We start from the raw sequence: 19,177 nt of genomic DNA, 5'->3' as shown, positions 1-19,177 counted from the left end.
TTGACCCATTTTAATGTTTTTTCTTTTTTCAGCAACTATACTTCAATCTATCTTCTATCTAATTTTAATACTAGTTTTAATACTGATTTAGTGTATTTATTTTTTGACAGAACTATAATGTAGAAAGGACAATAATGATAGTAATATCATAGTCAGTTATATACCTAAAATCACATATGTAAATCCCTTAGTTCCAGTTTGTTCATTCACACTACATTTATGGCCATTAGGTGTAAAACACATGGAACATAATTTTGTAGTAATACAGTAGTGCATTTGTCTGTGATTTGAAATAGTCAGAGCTCACTGGAGGAAGACATGCAAAAGTATAAGTATGTCATTTATATAGTCGCTGATTGACAACTGCCTTCCTTTCGGCCCTGTTACCCATTTGAATGAGAGTGCTCCAGTTACGTGGCAGCCGTGGTAGTGGTGGGGAGGGGTATGGTGTTATAAATAGGACTCACTCAGTCACCACTTAGCCCGGCAATGTGCAGAGCAGATTGTAAATGAGCACAGTGGAGTGTGTGCAGTGAATGGCAGTCCTTGTCATTGGCTCTGTGGGCTTCCTAACACTCGCTGGATGTTAAAGCAGTAACAGACTGGGTGCAAACGAACAGCAAACACATTTATCAAGCTTTGAGAGGAGGAGGTGTTTCGGGCCAGATAAGGACAAGTGGCTCTGATGAAGCAAGTCAGGGCTCCAGAGTGTGACCAATATGGCTGCACATGTGCCTAAAATTTTGCCTGTTGTGACTTCAAGTTTTCTTTGGATCAGTGCATCTGAGACATCTTCCTCACATCCTCCACACATCCCTGCTCATGTGTCCTCTCTTCTCATTATAAACATGGATTCAAGAAAATGGAACACAGTTAAATTATTCTTTTAACTGATGAGTAAAATAAAAAATCATTAATTCACCCGCTCTGCCCTGACCTCTGTGCAGACCACTAATGCCAGCGCAAGATACTGAGGCTGATGCACTCAGGCCAGGCTCTGGTGCATAAGTTTGGATTTTTTCATCTATTTGTAGATGAGATAATGTATTTACCTTGAAAGAAGGACGCCTAACCTGCCAATCATCCACAGTATGTGTAGTAACTCAAATTAGGCTGCCACTGTGTGAGGTGAAAATGAAAAGATATTAAAAAAAAAGACGGCAAAAGACATCAAAGATCAACTATTGAAATTGAAAGTAAGGGAGCTGTAAAGATTCTTAAAAGCACAGACCTCTCACTATGACATTTTGAAGTCAATATTTATTTAATAGCTTATTAATTAAAGTTATAGGCTACTAACTCATTCTGTTTTAACTTAAAGAAAACGTACATTGTTAATGTTATTAAGATAAACTACTTTAAATATGTGAAGAATTATTAATTTTATTTATTCAGTTTATACGACACACTACATAAAAAAAAACAAATGAAGTATGAATTGTACAGCCAGGTAAAAGTAACTAACCAAGGGCATGTAAGACAGGTATTGGTGCACCCAAATGAAAATCTAGGGCACCCTCGTGTACCCAACTCAAATTATTAATCTGGAGTCCTGCAAGTGTTGGAGAAAGTATTTCATTGTTGGATTTGGTTTGTCCTCTAAGCAAGCTATGGGTTGGAAGACAAGCCACTACAGTTTTTGTGTGGAGTCAGTAACAAACTGCCGTTGCCAAAAAAATAAAAAAATAATAATAATCAGACACCCAGCATCTATAGGCCTAGTGAGAGAAAAACTATGTAAATAGGTCAAAATCATAACTTTCTGTAATAAATTGTATCTTTATTAGACTGTTGCTCCCACAAATTCAAAACATCATATTGCTTGCCAGGTTACACAATGAGCTATAACTACATTGAGCAAATTATTATTAAATACTATCTACACCATACTCTTTATCACAATAACACATTTTAAAGTACTATTTATTGCTGAGGGCAATAAATAATACTCAGTGCCATAATTCCACTGACATGATCAGGCTGAGGGTGCATTTGAGTTTCAAAGGACTGCAAACATAATATGTTTCCTTTAAATGGCATTATTTTAGGCGTCTGAAATGATGGTGCAACCCCATTTATAACTGGGGTATGACTACTTTTTGGACTACTGCAGATACGGCCTTGGACACGATGACCTTAAAGCAGGATTACCCCCCAAAAAAACTACTCTATGTGTACAATATTATTAATAAATATGAGCACTTAATGAGTCAAGTTATTTATTTGAACCCTCTGCAGCTCAAACCTTATACTACAGAACAATACCAAAAAGTTCCCCACTAGTACAAAGAAAAAGTACCACAATAAATATTGACCCCCAACGTAATTGTCCCGTCTATCATGTATTGAATGATAAGTCGATACAGCAGTTGTGACAGGCCCAACTCTTCCGTGAATGCAGTTCCATGAATGAATAAAATTGAGTGAGTTACATAAATAGGACATTCGTACTAACCACTACAGGTTTGAAGACAGATAATTTGCTTTGCCAGCTTTTACAGGAACAAACTAAATCCTAGTTCAAAGAAACTTTATTTTAAAAAAAATTACTTCACTACAGTTATGTTAGCTCTCTCCGAGTTGTTGAGGTTCCCACAGGTTCAAACACATTTTTAAAATATGACTTACTGTCATTCCGGACACCTCCCAAACGCAGCCCCTGACCTCTTCACCCTGTCTCCTTTCTGCACTCTCTCTCTATCACTAAATAATTACCTCCTGCCTTTTGCATAACCCATTAGAGTTGCGATCGATACACCGCTCGGCCTGATTCGTGCCTCATTAAACCCTCTGCAGGATTCACGTCCATGGGGTTTGTAAAATGTGACGGCGTTTCCCTGATGGATACCACTCTCCAGGGCACAGGCGTAGACAGGACTAACGGTTCTCACACCACGACGGGCTGATTCACACTAGCTTTTGACCTCCCTAAGGCACAAGCAGTGATTAGAGGCCTCAATTATTAATGGGATACAGAAAGGAACAGTACACAGCTCTATAGTACAGGAAGGGATAATTCGTTAACACAAGTACATTACATTTTAAAATATTGAGAATTTAGTACAGTCTTTGAAATATACTCAGGTGATTAGTTTTTTTATTCATATTTATTATTAGTTTTTTGTCCAATAATAAAAAAAAAGCTTATTATACATAAATGAATAATAAGCTTATAATATTTTACTGTATTATGCATAACTGTTCTTGTACTACTGCGTTACTGTTACTCAAGTACTACTTTTATTTACTTTTTAATACTTGTACTCATTTTATACTTACTAATATGATAGAACAGTGGACTTTAAGAATACCATGGTGTAAATTTGTAAACAATACATTTCTCAATTTCTCGATGCATTTAGAAAATCTTTGTCTGATGACACTTCTCTTAGAGTCAGTAAAGGTCATGTTAAGCTTAGGAAGTATTTTACAATAAATACTACAGCAAACAGTGCAAGTGTCTGTAAATCTATAAAAGGCATGCCAAGAAAACAGGGCAAGCGAAGGCCATGGGACATGACCCTGAGCATGACCCATTACCTACAGTAGCACGCTTCTCTCTCACCATTAACATTACATTAACTATACATTTTGCTCATTATATTCACTTTTTTCTATTCAAATGTTTTCGCGAGTCTTGCTTGGACATAGTACATGTGTCAAAACATTATTGTTATTTTTGCTCCTTCATTTACTGGGCCATGAAAAAGCTATTTGTTCATTTTGAAAAGAGCCCAATTATGAGCAAAAGGGCGAGGACTTGAATTTTCTGGCATGGAGAACAGTCACTAAAACATAATTTGGAGCAGTTATGCAGTGAAAATTGTTACACTATTTGGACAAAAGGGAATCCAAATCCTCCACATTTTAGTTTGTTGATGGTTCATTTAACAAGGCGCAATGCATAACTGATGTATACTGCATAGTGAAGGTATAGAGGTATAGTTAGGCCTACTAGTTACTCAAGTACTCGGGCACTAAATGTAATGTTTTGATTTAACATTCGATTTATGATTTACAGTTAATGTAATCTGACAGGCAAGACATTAAATAATGCACAGATATGGTATTTCCAATGAATACACAAACATTTTCCTTTGACTAGGCACCACGTTTTTTTTGTTTGTTTTTTTAAAAAAGTAGAACTAATGACATTTAAGACTTTGTCTGTCATCACTTTTAGCACAGCACAGATTTGTCAAGGTCAATGTGACCAGCAACATGACAGAACTGTGACTCCTGAGGCAGATGTGCTGAAGAGAAAATGTCAAATAAATGCAATGGGCTTCGGGTGAGAAACACAGTTGGCTGTGTTTAGGGAGAAGGACATGTTGACCATAGTTATCACTGTTATGTTCAGAATAACACCATTAACTTTAATACATTCATTGAGTCTGCACTGTTGTAGAAACTTGGCCAGAGCATAAAACACTATTTAAATAGCTTTGCACAAAGAAAGACCTTTACACTTAAATACCCTGTTTTATTAAGATGCACATTTAACTGGTTCTGATAAAATATACAAAAAGGATAGTTTTTAAACTAATTAAACCACATTTTTCATTAGATTGTTGCACTTATTTGAATTAGGGGGTGCATGCCATTACGGCAAAAAATAAATAAATAAACTGGAGAACCAATAGAGGAAGATTAGTGGCATTGCAAAATTGCATTGTGAAGCCAAGGACACCAAAGCAATTCTTCTCTTTCCCATTTTCCTCTGTATATTTGGCACTAGCTTCTTCCAGCTGCCACTGCACCAAATAGGCACTGCTGTCTCACTGCTGTCTCCATGCTACAGAGATGGACATTTTTTATAGATATATCAACTCCAATCTGTCAGAACAGGTTTAATATGACCAGTTTACATACAAGTAAAACTTAACTACTCTGTCTGTTATTAAAAAAATATGTATTATTTTGTTACTTTTGCACAATACGGAACTATTGTTTGTGTTGTTGCAGCTTCCTTAAAACAGGTGCACTTTTAAACACTCAGCGGTGTTATTTTTTCCCCTTACTCTTGGGAAACTGCTTTTTAGAGCTGTCAAACTATTGCAAACTGAAGTTGAAATCTCCCAGTATTTTTTCCTTACCATAATACAGGTCTGTCATGATTCTCTATGTAGAGTAATCTCACCTTACATATAAAGGCACTGGTGAACTGATAACAAATAAATATAGCTGCAGCTAGCTAACAGATTTTAGTTTGATACAAGCACACCAAAGTTGCTCAGTAAGGCCCCTGGATAATATGTAATAATAAGTAATGATGACTTTTACTGTTGCACAAAATGTGACTTTGTGGATAAACTGAATTGAATAAACCAAGGATCCAAAATAGTCCATCTTTAAATGTGCAAAACAAAAATCTGTGGAAACCTGGATACAAATGTGCCAAGAATAACCCATCACCCTTATGCACACATTCTCAGGAGGAACTTCTCAATTCACACAGTGCAACATTAGCAGAAATATGCCGCTGTTGATAAGCCCTGCGTCCTAAATGATTTCATTAACATAGGGCAAGATGGATTATGCAAGGCAGACAGCCCACAGGAACACATGGTAAGGGCCTAACAACTCCCAAAGCTTACGTGAATGCAAGGTCTACTCTCTGCTGGAATATCTAGCAGATTGCAAGATGCAAAAATATCCTACATCAGTGGTTTTCAAATCATGATTACAGGTCCCAGTGGAAATACTGGTGACACTCAGAAGAAAATCAGAACAGTCTATATCAAGGGGTAGTTTGTTTTTTTTTATTGTATTTTTTTTAATTGTATGTTTTGTTTGCAACTGTGCTAAACTATAAAATAGCTTGAGATTTGGTTTAGTAAAGTCACGCTTTTATAGCCCTAACAAATTGCTGTTGCGACGGAGAGAAAAATTCAATCGCAAGCGTGTCCACTGTCTACAGTGAACCGTACGGCCCTGTTTGAATTACTAAATATGTTTTTGTGAATAGATGAAATCTACTTTATAATTAAAAGGAATAATTCAGGTACGATTTAGATTTTAATTATCAAGAAAACATTAGTTATGTTTGGGTGACGTAAGAGTCTACACAGCAGAGCCTTGCCCCTGGACCTGGAGCCGGAGCCTTGCTCAGGGCAGCGCAGCTCGGCTGGAAGGAACTGCACCACATCACAACTGTGATCTAGGCTAGTGATTTTTTCCTACCTTGTGGTTTAGTGCCATTTTTGGTATTGGTTGTTAGGGATGGGTGCTATAATAATGAATGATTTATGTCGATATAATTTTTATAAAAGTTAACAGATAATCTGTGATCTTTACTTAAACCTAAGATAAATTTGTGGACCTTGCTATGTATTTTGAAAGATAAGTCTCGCTATCGACCACTGCAAAAGGCCAAATGTTGAAGATTGGTATGGGCTCAAAAAATCCATATATGCCCGTCTCTATTGATTATGTCATGTAGTTGTGCAGTTTTGTCTTGGTTACACTGGGTTACTTACTGTATTTGTCCAATTTGAAGAAGTCAAGATTTGGATTCAGTTTTGCTTAATAAATTCATTTAAAAGGCCAAATAATTTCTGACGTGAAAATGAGAATCACTTAGAGCACTAGAGTGTACGCCTGGAAAAGGTTGAAGACAAGTGGCTGCAGCCAACAGGAAAAATCAAAGTGACAATGGCTGACATGTTCTCAACATAGAGTAGAGCGATACGGAATGTAAAATGGATTGAGGAGAGCACCGAGCACTAAAGCGGGGGATGGCCTTGTAAAGAGATCGATAAAATAAACTAATTGATATTCATGGGTTACACAGCCTCTTATTCAGACATGCAAAGGCAGGGGGCTAATGCAGAGAGCTACATTACATTGGATGCATTATTCAACTTCTGTCAAGTGGAGTTAGAAGACTTGAGACAGCCTAGAGTCAAGAACCATAGCCAGTTATGTATTCCTGAAATGTATTTGACATAATATTGGTCTACAGTGTTTGACTATCGCACTGAAATATGCTGATGGTTGTTTGTTTTGCCTTTTAATGTTATACTGGTGTAGCATGCATGTGGATATGGATGAAAGGATTTCAGGAGAGTCACAACTAGCATGGCATGTATGAATAAATTACACACTCTGCATTTGAGTTTTTGCTTTAAACGAAATGTAACAACACTATAAAATATGCAGCGTAATCTATACAATAAGAAGAAATTAAATCAATTAAATTTCATTATTCCTGCTGTTCAACAACTAAAGTGGTTCTCGTAATCTTGCATTGCTTTTAATCTTGTATCGGTTAAAAGTTTGGGAAAGCCTGGATTGCACCCCAAACAGCACTTGCAGTGAAATGCTCCAACATTAAATCCTTTCTGTAAGACCTTTAGTTGCCAAGGTAACAGTGTTTAAATGATGGTGACTAATGGCTGAAGTGAACAATGGCCTGAGACAATATATTCTAAGCTGCCATTTACTGACAGCTGCCATGGTACTTTCTTGGTAGGAGAAAAACGTATTAACACAGGTTCCTGGCCGTGCATGGTCAACTGAATCCAGATGTAAAAACACAAACAGCAAATCTAATTGAATAAAAGCTACAAGTTCGTATAACCAACTAATTGTTTAAATAAAGTAAGCACTGAACCTGAGAATGCAAATTATTTGATAAGCTGAACTCTCAATGTTCCTTATTAAAAGTTCAGTGTGAAAAAGGATGAAAAGAGCCTCTGGTGAAAATTAAGTTTTTAACCGCTCACACATTCTTTACATTTTTAGTAGAAGACTATGTCAAGGAGGATGAGTGCATTAGTAGATCTTGGCAGCACACAGGTAACAAATAATCCAGCACTGATAAGCAAACCTTTTACACAGATGTTTGGCTGCACAAACACAAACATGAATTGACTCAAATGAAAAACACCTCTTGATGTACATGTTTGCATTTGAGGGTAAGTGCTTGAAACTCATTGACGCACAGTGACTTTTGGCCTCTGTGGCATCAACGTTCAAATGTGCCATGTGAACGTTTTGCGTGAACACTTGAAATGAGCTGTGGAAATGTTGGAAAGGCCTAAACGTAAGTATGCATGCAAACCTTGACACCGTGGGCTGAACACATCTATGTGACAATTCATGCATAGCTTTATACTATGATTAAGAGGTAACTACAACCAAACAGCTTCTTCTCTGAGTATACTTCACAGTGATTGGTTAAATTTGTCAAATCAACCTCGCTCACTAACAGCAGGACAGAGGTTAACCAATAGGAGGTGGTAAATGTGCCTGAGTTTGAGCAAAGAGCGTCATTAAACACACAAGCACTGAATCACGACAGTTTCACTGATATAGCGCATTGCCACACGGATCAGATTGCGATTTAATTTTTATCATCATATTACCGAGCCCTACAAGCAATTCTAACTTAGGTCTCGGGATAAATTCATAAGATATTGCTAAAATACGACAAATCAGGAGATAAACTAAAAAAGCCCCCAACTTGATTAGAAGGAGCCTGCCTACCACAAACTGCGAAACATGTATAGTCTGGAAAGAAACCATTACCACTTCTAGATGCCAGTTTAATGAGGACATCAGGGAAGTATTTACTGATAAAAAAAAGCACATGATAGCAGCGGAGAGGCCAGGGTTAGTTCAACAAAGTCTGCAGTTCGTGTCAGATCTGATCACATTTCCCAGAGTGCAACCAGGTCAATGGATGAGATAGCAGTGTGCCGGCCAGATTAACTCTAGAACAGACAGTCTCCTAACTCAAGAGTCCCGTTCAGCTCGGGTCTACACTAGTGCAAGAGTCTGAAAGTGGTTCATCCTCATTTTATGCGGGTGAAATAATGATATTTAAGGGAAGGTGTATTTGCACCGCTTTGAAACGGTATCAGGACCAGGTCCAGACCAAACTGACTGAGGGTTCATCCATTTAGGTTCGGCTTGTGATTTAAGTCTTTTACTGCAGGGGTCAGGCTTAAGATGGATCACTGCAGACAATTCCCATGAGGCACGAAGAAAAACAAACTGGAAATATCCTCCACCGTAGAGAAGATAAGACCAGATCAAACTTCCTTTAGCAGAGAGAATTTAGAGGCACGTCACATGCTGCTAAACTAAACAACCATTATGTGCACAGTGTAAGAGATTTGTCTTTTTCAACAGACAAGTTTGTAAAAACGAAAACAGAAGGGCAAATAGGCTAAGAACATGGCTGTATATTTACACAATCAACAAATTATAATAAAACAGCAAGATAAATATAGGATAATGGAACCCTCTCTATTACAAAGTACAGTTATAACTAGACTTAAAATCTTCAGGACTGCAAGCATCTCATAAAGCATTTTTTTCCTAGAAGTCACAGTTTTTTCTTGAGCAACAGCCTTGTCATGTTTTTCACCCAAACAAGGTTAAGATAAGTGTGACGGTAGCTGAGCCAGATAACATTCACATATTGTATGTTTTAATACTGAGATGTGCCAGGACAAACAAACCACTGAGGAAGAGGAAACCCACAGACAGGAACAGACAGGAGCAAGTGTCTGTCAGGGCTGCGGTCAACTACTTCCTTCCCTGCCGTAAAGAAGCATCTACTCACCACATAAGTCATTACTGTCTGTCAATGTGTGATATTAAAAAACAAATCTGGCAAGCACTAAACTGGAATTTACAATATATTATGAAAGGATTTTCAATTTTGTCTTAACACACAGATCACTTTGCCTAGAATCCACAATACACACTTCAATACTTTCTAAAAATGTGAGTCTGGTCACTGGTACATCTCCGAGTTCAGATGCTTATGAAGAAAAAAAAGAAGGAAAAAATATATCACACGAGACTGAAAAACTGTTATTCTAAGGTGAGAAAAAATTTATTTTCTTCTAAATGATAAATGACCAATCAGTTCCTTTGTTTCACATGTGTCACTGAAATAAACAAAGGGGGATGGTGACCAGATAGCTATGCCCCTGACTGAGGAGTTACACAGACCCCTGTGTAAAAAATACAGAGATATCATTCTGGATTTGTCAGACAGAAAAACTGATGTGTGGCAGACAGTTTTGTTATTGTCAGAGGTTTAAATCTGAAAGTCAAATATCTTCCATAATACATTACACTTTACTACTTTGATAATAAACTCCTTTAAATGATGGAAGAGCAACATACATTGTCTGTAAACTAGTTCAGTTGTTCCACATAAGACTTCCTGTGTGTGAGCATGCATTAACTTTTACATGGCTGCAAAGTGCATTCATTTATACAAGGCCATATTTTTTATTTTAGTATGAATTGTGTCTTCTGAGAGACAACTTTTAACTTTGCAGTACATTGTGAAACCTATTGACAACCATTTTATATAGTCATTGCTGTACAAAACCTCTTTATGTGTATGTTTATCAAATGAAACACTTTTACTCTTGTGATGACACAAGAAGAGCTTCACTGATGTGTAAGCATGTAAGGTATGTGGATTTATGCTGCTTGGGGTAAAGTTAATGCAAACTCTATGGTGTTCAAAGGCAGGTGGGAAAGGTGTGAAATTATAGCATGTGACATATGGGGAGGATAAGGTTGCATCCTCATTGAAGTACAAAGCAATGGCACCAAAGCGTAACAGAGTCCGACTGGAGCACAGGAGATCAGGGATTCAAAGGCTGCAGGGGTCCCTCACATTCAGAGCACTGACAATCACACACTTGAACTGTAGTAAAAAGATTATGGTGTAAATAAAAGTTAGGGCAGACTTTCATTGCCGAGTAATTTAACTGTTATCGCCTTGTCGCAATAGAGGAGACAGTGCTTCCTCACAGCTCACACATCAATTGGGACCAGGATTACTTGCGACATCTTAAACATGAAGTCAGCTATTGCTTATCACTATCAACATGTTAGTGAAGCTTAGTTTGACTAAATATTGATTATTCAATCATTTGTATCACCTAAGAGAGGTAACATTCAATTCATTGATTGGTCTCACAGACATCCACACTTCTAACTCTGCCCCTGCAGCCAGGTGTACGTAATCAGAAACACCTGGCTGCAATCAGGACAGTCTTGCGTTTTGTCACCATCTATTTGAAATTGCAGTGACCACTGAAGGCAACACAACTTAAATGTGTACGTTTTTGACCAGACAGCTGCAAAATGACCTATTTTGCACCAAAATTGCCACAAAAATGTGGCAATTTGTGGCATAGTTTAGTAGTGGAAAAATGTGTATTGAGCCTTTAGTTCCACATATATGTATGGCAAAAGTAAGTCAAACTAAAAAAGGCAAGAGGACTGGCTCCACTTTTCACCACAAAACAACAGAGAAAGAGAACAAAAGAAAACATTGATATGCATCAATAAAACAAGAAAGCACATCAATATTGAACATGTACCTTCAGTCTGTTCATTTTTTTTAGGTGGACAGGTGCTGCATTCTGGTACTTTAAACTTTTGATGCCAAATGTAGACAAGTCTAGGCCCACTTTAAGCTGTCTGGCCTCTCACTCCAGCAGAGGGTGTCAGAGGTAGAGCTCTGTTTCCACTTATTACCAGTCATGGGCTCCTCCTGGCAAAACAGCACAAAGAGAAACTGGGTGGAGTCGCCTTGGAGGGAGAGGCAAGCTGGAGGTCTAAATTAAACACACATGTTCCCCAAGAGTTGACTTTCCAAGGGACCAGAGCTTATTCCACTGGTGGGAGGAGGAGAGAGACAGAGCATACAAAATTTGAAGAAAAAAGAAGTCTATGCACCTCCCTGTTGCACTTTCCCGCACTTTCGCCCACACACTGCTGCGCAAAACCTCCACATGGATTCATTTAGCTCACAAGACAAAATTTACTTTTGGGAAAGTTAAAGCTACAGAAAGAAATACTAAATGTAATTGCAACAAAGTTACGAGTCACAAAAATGGGAAAAAACAGCTTTGGGAAAATACAGAAGATGTATTTTAATATAAAATGCCCTTTGGGAACATGACTCATTCTCTTCACCTGTTATTACAGCTGGTAGAGTGGTGACAAATTGTACTAATCGATCTGTCAGATATTACACATGCAAACAAACAAGAAGTTCCAACAATATCCTCAGAACTAGACAAGATGATAATGTCAGAGGTCAAAAATCACGTAAAACACCTAGGACTTTAAACAGGCAGCTACATTTACTAATAGCATACAATTCACATTCATATTTATCTTATGGTCTTGGTTATTGACAATAATATTCAACAATTTGAGCAAAAACTATGATAAACATAGATGTTGTGACATAGACAGTCGGGCATATCAATCCCTGTAAATGTAATTAAGCCCTGATGAAGCAAGGCTGTCATAAATCTGGCATCTACAGAGAGGCTGTGTAGTCCTGAAGCAGCATGGCAGCAGCAGTATGTGAGTGCCAGGGAAGAGGATCTGTCAGCATTATCTTAACCTGGTTGTGGAGCAGTGACAGGAAGGCGGGAAGGCAACGAGATTACCCAACCTAGCCTTGTTTTCCCCAGCTTTATCAATAGTAAGAGAGAAACTGGAATAGGCATGTGCTTCAAATTACATCAAGTTTTCAATTATGATTTTGCTAAATGTTCTGATGCTAAACAATTTCTATGGACAAAACTAAAGGGTAGTGTTGAAATCAAACTTGAAGCATGTTGTCCATAAATTCCTTGATGCTAAAATTCACAAAAACATAAAATGTCTGATCAGTTCAAAGATCAAACATACAATTGGTAGTATTTTTTATTATTTCGAAATTTCATTTTTAACAGCAATTTTATAATAACATTTTTAGTATGATGCGCTGTAGTATTAGTAGTATTAGGCTCGGTGCTAAATACCGATTCTGATACCACAATAATAATAATTTTAAAAAAAAACATTCTTTAGACAATAGAATGTAATTTTCAACATTAAAATCATAGTACGTTTATATTACCATGTGGCCTCATATCTGTGCAATTCCTCAGTTGTACAGGTAGAATCCATAGTGGTCCATGGGCGTATACTAGAGCTATATCAATATATCGGGCTGATATTTGTTTTTTTTTAGTGTATCGCGATCGGTCTTAAATCTCCAGTATAGGCCAATATTTTCTTTCGGTCAATTTTTTGCCTTTAATATGAATATGAATAGCTGCACTAGATGTGATACACTGCTCGCTTAAAGGGCTGTGGATCAGTTTGTAGTAAATTTAAATGACATCATTTGAGGAAAATATTCAAAATCTGTCCTCTATATCGGCCCCAAAATATCAGCAGAAGTTATCGGCCATTGGTTGCTCTGGATTTTAAACAATCGGCATCGGCCATGAAAAAAAAATTTATATTGGTCAATCTCTAGCGTATACTAGTCTATGTGGTTTTATCCTCTGACACAGCTCAAGATCATTCTAAAGCTATTCAGGAAAGGTTCATTTCTGTCCTGTGAATATGACTTTTTTTTTAGTATCAATATCTGCTCAAATTAGTTTTGTAGTTTTGATACTAATTTTTGTATTGATTGGTACCTGATTTTTTTATACTTTTGATAACCTTAACGCACTAAACGTTTATTAAGACCATTATCAGCATGTCTGCACACAAAACAGGAAACATAATGTGATTACGAATGCTGCAATATTCTGTAGCCCTCATTTATTTAAACCACCTCTGCAAGTCCCCTGGTTTGAACTGAATTCCTTCCTTGAAAACTAGATCACCTCATCCGCCTTGAGACTCTTTCAAGGTCCATAGTGAGATTTCAGACCTCCCCTGTACAGGTCATCCCTCTCCTGAGCTTTTGGTATGAGGAGCCACAACAGCTGGACATATCTTCACTCTGATATATAGTACTACCCTATACCACAGTTCAACCGGTGGTTTCTTTTGTGTGTATTTTGGATGTAGTAATAGCAGCTTAATGACTCACTCCAAGCCAAAATGAGTCCCCCAAGTACCATCGAGTTGCATTGGAGTATATTAGATGAAGAATTTAGTCTGAAATCCACATTACATCTCATTAGTGTTAAGTCGGTCAAGAGCTAAAAATACAAGGATGATTTTTTTTCCCCCTTTTCCCATTGTATTGATTTAATTTTCATTAACATAATTATAAAGTACCAATATAGATGGCACCAATTACTGCCTTTAATTTGGACTTCTTTCAGCTGATACCCAATACCAATAATGTCCCCAGGGAGTTGTACTTAATTCAAATTGAGACACACATATCTAAAAAAGTACTAATTACAAAATGCATTAATATAATTTGTTCATTATGAGGATTTTGTAACATGCAGTCACCTTTTTAGCTTTGTTGCTCTTCCATTTCTATTTGAAGTCGCTACTTTTAATAACATATACTCGGAATGACACAAGAATACAGATGAAGGGGCAGCATATTAAAATAATATTATCCCTTTATAGTGATGTGGGATTGATACATGACGAAAATCCCACATCCTGGTTCGACACTGGCACTAGGGTTGTTCGGACTCCATTTATGTGGTGCATATGTGGTACAAGTAGTTGAAACAGCTACAGTGACACTAAACTGTTATGCAATGGTCCACCCCTTTCTCCTTCAGTGTTGATAATTTGCACTGAAATTACAGCCTTATCTAATCCTACAAAGAGGGACGCTCTACTCTGACCAGCTACTGTGATTATCTCATGTCAGAAATCAAATGCGCCATTTATCTTTAAAAACAGCTGTCTTTTTGGCACTGGATTTTAAAAACAGACCGATGGGGCGTCTCATTCCTAGTGATTTACTTTTAAGTGCTGTCAGTGGCAGCCAAGAATATCTTCATTAAACACACAGAGACCAGGTAAAGAACTTGGACATTTTTTTTTTTTTTAATTGAAGATGAGGTTTGTACCAAGTTTAATGCAATTTTGGATCTAGTTATTGATATGCACTAAGGCTTAGATTATGTCTTTAAAACAAACATTTCAGTATAAATTTAATCAACAACACAATACAGAAATACACTTTTAATCTGTCCCATTTAACACAAAAAATCTCCATTGTGTGCTCTTCTCCAAGCCACATGCCTTTACTGACAGAGGGTTGGCTGTAGTTCTTTCGAGTTAAAAGACCCATCATAGTATAGAAATGACCTAATCTCAATTAAAATCAATTTTAAACAACTGATTAAAAAGTGCACAACCATAACATATGAACTATTACTATTTAGTCTTGTTCTGGTTTAAAATAGGTTAAAACATAATTTATTCTTATACAGTACACTTAAAAGACATTTGCTCATTTGTAAATTCTACTTGCAACATCTTTAAACTGGCATGACATCTACCTCGCACATTTAAATAAACAAACTAAATCCAAATAAGCCATGTCACAAGAGCAATATTAAAAGCAGGCACCCAAGATGGAGACTCTCCTTTGCAAATGTAAACAGAAGGACGACTTAAACCAACAATTCATTTCACTACAGCCAAACACATGGCACTCCACAGCCACTAATGCCACACAAGAGACCAGCAAACAGTCGCTAATGGACAGTAAAGAAGTGCAGCATTAATGAGCGCCTGTTTGTCATCTCTCTAAACAAAGACAACAACAATGACATCCTTGATCTTGAATATGACAAGAATAAGGATGAAGACATGTTATTAAGGTAGAAGTTCAATAAACATATAACCTTTTTAAAACGTTGTGTGAAATGAGTGATAGTAAGGCCAAGGACAAAATGATTACTTGAGAAAGGTGAAGGGATAGGATCTGAACAGATAATTCACTCATCATTAATCAAATCACAGTAGTAGCACTGTGAGATAATATTAAGTTTTGTGGGTAAATGGAAAGAGTGATTACAAGATCTTACAAGGTCAAAGCACTGGTGGTATATGACAAAAAAGAAAAAAAACAACAAAAAAACTAAACAATCATGCCGAATTTTCAAGTAGTCTTTTTCATCTTATGTGTTATGTCTTTTACTATTAATTACCTAAATGTCATATTTCTGTTTTTTTCTTGTTTTTTTTTTTTAATATCAATGCTTACATACAAATTAGTATCTAGTTTGGATACTATTTTTAGTTTTGATTAGATCTGGGCATCAATACTCTTCACAAGTATAAGATAGCTTTAAGTATGAGTAAATTATATAGGGAGTACATTTTAGTGTCTTCTTATGCACTGATTGCACACAATGCTCTGAGCAGCCCTGTGAATGAAGTTTGATTGAATGGATGCACAGTGAAAAGGAGGAAATAGATGTGGAAGTCAGAGATTATGACAAGGCGTATACACTTGCACTGCACCACAGAGATCTGGGAATACATTCACTTCCAATGCCAGCCCTTGCCCAACATATCATTTAGGGCCTAGTGGTATAAATTGCTGAACCGGGAGCTTATCCAGATGATCGATTGATAGTTTTCTCACATCTGTCCACAAGGCAAGCTCCAGAGAGGATTTAATAGGTTTGGTATGAGTGATGTGAAACCACCAGGCATATTTAGCTCCTAAAGTAAAGGTTATTCAGTTGAGGTATTACTAAAGAGATTTTTAAGGGCAGCGGTGTAAATATAATGGTGCAATAAAATATAATCTAGTTGTAAACAGATAAATGACCTGCTCTGGTGCTCCTGGTTTAGGTACATTGTTATGGTTTAGTACTGGACAGGTACTGTCCAGACCCTATTTAAAACAGGTTTGATTTAAACCAGATGCAGGTCAATAATGTCAGACTATAATCTATAATGAACTGGACCTTGTTTATACCTGGCTTAGTCCTATTTAGTGCACAATTAGTTTTAAGTTATTCAAATTTTGATATGTTTTTAATGATAAATAATAATAATGCCTTGGATTTATATAGCACCTTTCAAGACACCCAAGTCGCTTTACAGTGCATTATTCATTTAGTCCACACTCTGTGGTAGTCACAGCTGCCCTGGGGTAGGCTGATAGAAGGCTAGGCTGCTAATCTGCACCATTGGCCCCTCCAGCCATGCACACACCACTTTCATACAAGGCAAGGTGGGTGAAGTGGCTTGCCTACGGACAATCGTCCAAGCTTTGGGCTGGTGGATGAGTCCTGTAACCACTGAGCCACAGTCTGTCCTCTTTAGACCTGGTTTAACTTAACTCTGGATTAAGTGTGAACCTTATTTTAAAAATATCTTGAAAACTGTGATGCCGGTTTGGGATTAGCCCAGGTTGAACGCAATAATATTATAAATCAAGGCTAAAATTATGATGGCTGAACTGAAGCGTATAAAAAGGCACAATTTACCCACTGTCTGTTCTGTTGTGTTCGAGTAGTTGCAGTCAGGCAGCAGAGATATAAATAATTCTCTTCTAATGTGGTCTAATTCTATCTCTGTGGGAAACACAAACTGTCAGGAGTCGGTTGGCCAAACGGCCAAACACACTAACACTATGAACATTGTACTTTTGCCAACATGGGCTGCCTGGCGCTAAAGCCCATATTACACAGAACTGCCCACTGTCAACGGTCGCCTGCCATGCCCAAAAACTTTGACCATGACAAAACCAGGGCAGATTCTGTGATTTAAATTTAATTTTATCCTTTTATTAGTTTTATATTACTTTTTAATTCTATATATAAAGTGTCATTATACTTTTTGATGAGATAATTGTAATAGGGTATAAACTACGCATTGTTAGCAGGGCAAAGCCAACTTGCCTTAAAAAACACGTCGGTTCATTAGGAGTATTAACTTATATAAAACTACTGCATCTTAAAATGTAAAATGTCTATAGTACAAAGATATATAGATTAAACATCATTGACCCAAGAACTTTAAATCAATTAATTTAAAAGCACCTCAACATTTCAATTTAAACACATCCAATATATCTAAACTATGTCATATTTTTGGAGCTATCTTCTTTAAATCCAGCATGAAATCATAATAATGGACAGGGTTTATGATGGGAGATGGCCTAGTTTGGACGTGCACTCCTCCCTGGGGGGCTCCATTATACATGACTCAATCCTTTGGGCAATTTTTTTTACTGAAACGATGTAGAATACGGAGTCCTAATCCCCAACCTTGAACCATCTGCTGGGGATGAACCTTAAAACAGAGATTAGACGATACAAAGCCCGGAAAATAAAGGACTAACAATAGTAAATGGGATTTCAAGCACGCTGCTGTCGGAAAGAATGACCTTTAAGCATGAACCGCAAATCTTGCTATAAATTGGAGCACTATTATTGTGGATGTGGTAAATCAGGGTATTTGGTTATGCAAAGCTCATCAACAAACTTAAGGGAGAGTTAAGATTTAGAAAGCAGCCTACGAAAGCAACCCACAGCCATATGTTAGCTTCAGTCTGAGTCACCTGACCACGCAAGTCCACGCAGTGCAAATCATTTGTTGTGATTTAGCCGTTGAGACAGAGCTATGGATTCAATGTCATGTCAGCTGTGGATGAGTGGGTACTTTCTATAGAACACCTACCTCTTTAGGGCAGCTAGTCAGAACTGTTCAGATGCACTATACAATTTAATACTAAAATGTATTAAATTATTATTTTACAATTTCTAACATTTTGTGGTAATAATAGTACAAAGTTTACTATATTGTATTATCACAAGACAGGATCAGTTTGGTGCATGCTATCTTTGACTTTGTACAGTGAAAAATGGTTAAATATGCCTTTTGGTCAAGATTTGTCTCATTTCTTGATCGAAGGTTCCAAATCTTCTCAGTGCTTCTTGGGGACACATTGCCTGAGCATGCTGTTGGTTTCATTTACCTTTTAACAAGACCAAAACATATGTGCAATAATTATTCACATCATATACATCACTTTCAAGGCTCTATCTGTCTAAGGACAAATTTCTGGACAAAATGAAGGCACAAACTTCCCCATTTGTCAAAGAAGGATAGGGTAGGTGATTCTTGTGTGCAGTAGGTGTACATATATGAATTAGCAGCATTGAGAAAAGCTGGTAGGTGATGTAACTTGCCCATGAATTTGTCTTGTCACATGCAAGACGCCACTTAGACACCCTGTGATTGCAACACATGCAACACAGCAGAAAAAATGCCTTAATTATAACAACCCCTCAGCAGATGTATTATGCATAAAGTATCAACTTGTGGTCTAAACGTAACACTGAATCTCCTGCAAGAGTTAAACCTCGTTAAACTCACATGTTGGAAGTTTGCCTCGCAGCTAGAGCACCTAATGGTTTGTCTGGGGCAGCGTGAAGGCAACAAATGGCCATAG

The 19,177-nt window shown here is 37.2% G+C and overlaps 1 protein-coding gene across 3 annotated transcripts in view; it reads right to left on the bottom strand.

Moving 5' to 3' along the window:
* zdhhc8b (zinc finger DHHC-type palmitoyltransferase 8b) overlaps positions 1–19,177 on the bottom strand; it is a 58,367-nt gene that overhangs the window by 38,604 nt on the left and 586 nt on the right. The gene's annotated exons all lie outside the window — the stretch shown is intronic.

This window comes from Periophthalmus magnuspinnatus, chromosome 9 (assembly GCF_009829125.3).
Source record: "Periophthalmus magnuspinnatus isolate fPerMag1 chromosome 9, fPerMag1.2.pri, whole genome shotgun sequence".
NCBI classification, from domain to species: domain Eukaryota; kingdom Metazoa; phylum Chordata; class Actinopteri; order Gobiiformes; family Gobiidae; genus Periophthalmus; species Periophthalmus magnuspinnatus.
The sequence above is the reverse complement of the archived record's forward strand: the minus strand, read 5'-3'. Positions and strand labels throughout refer to the sequence as shown.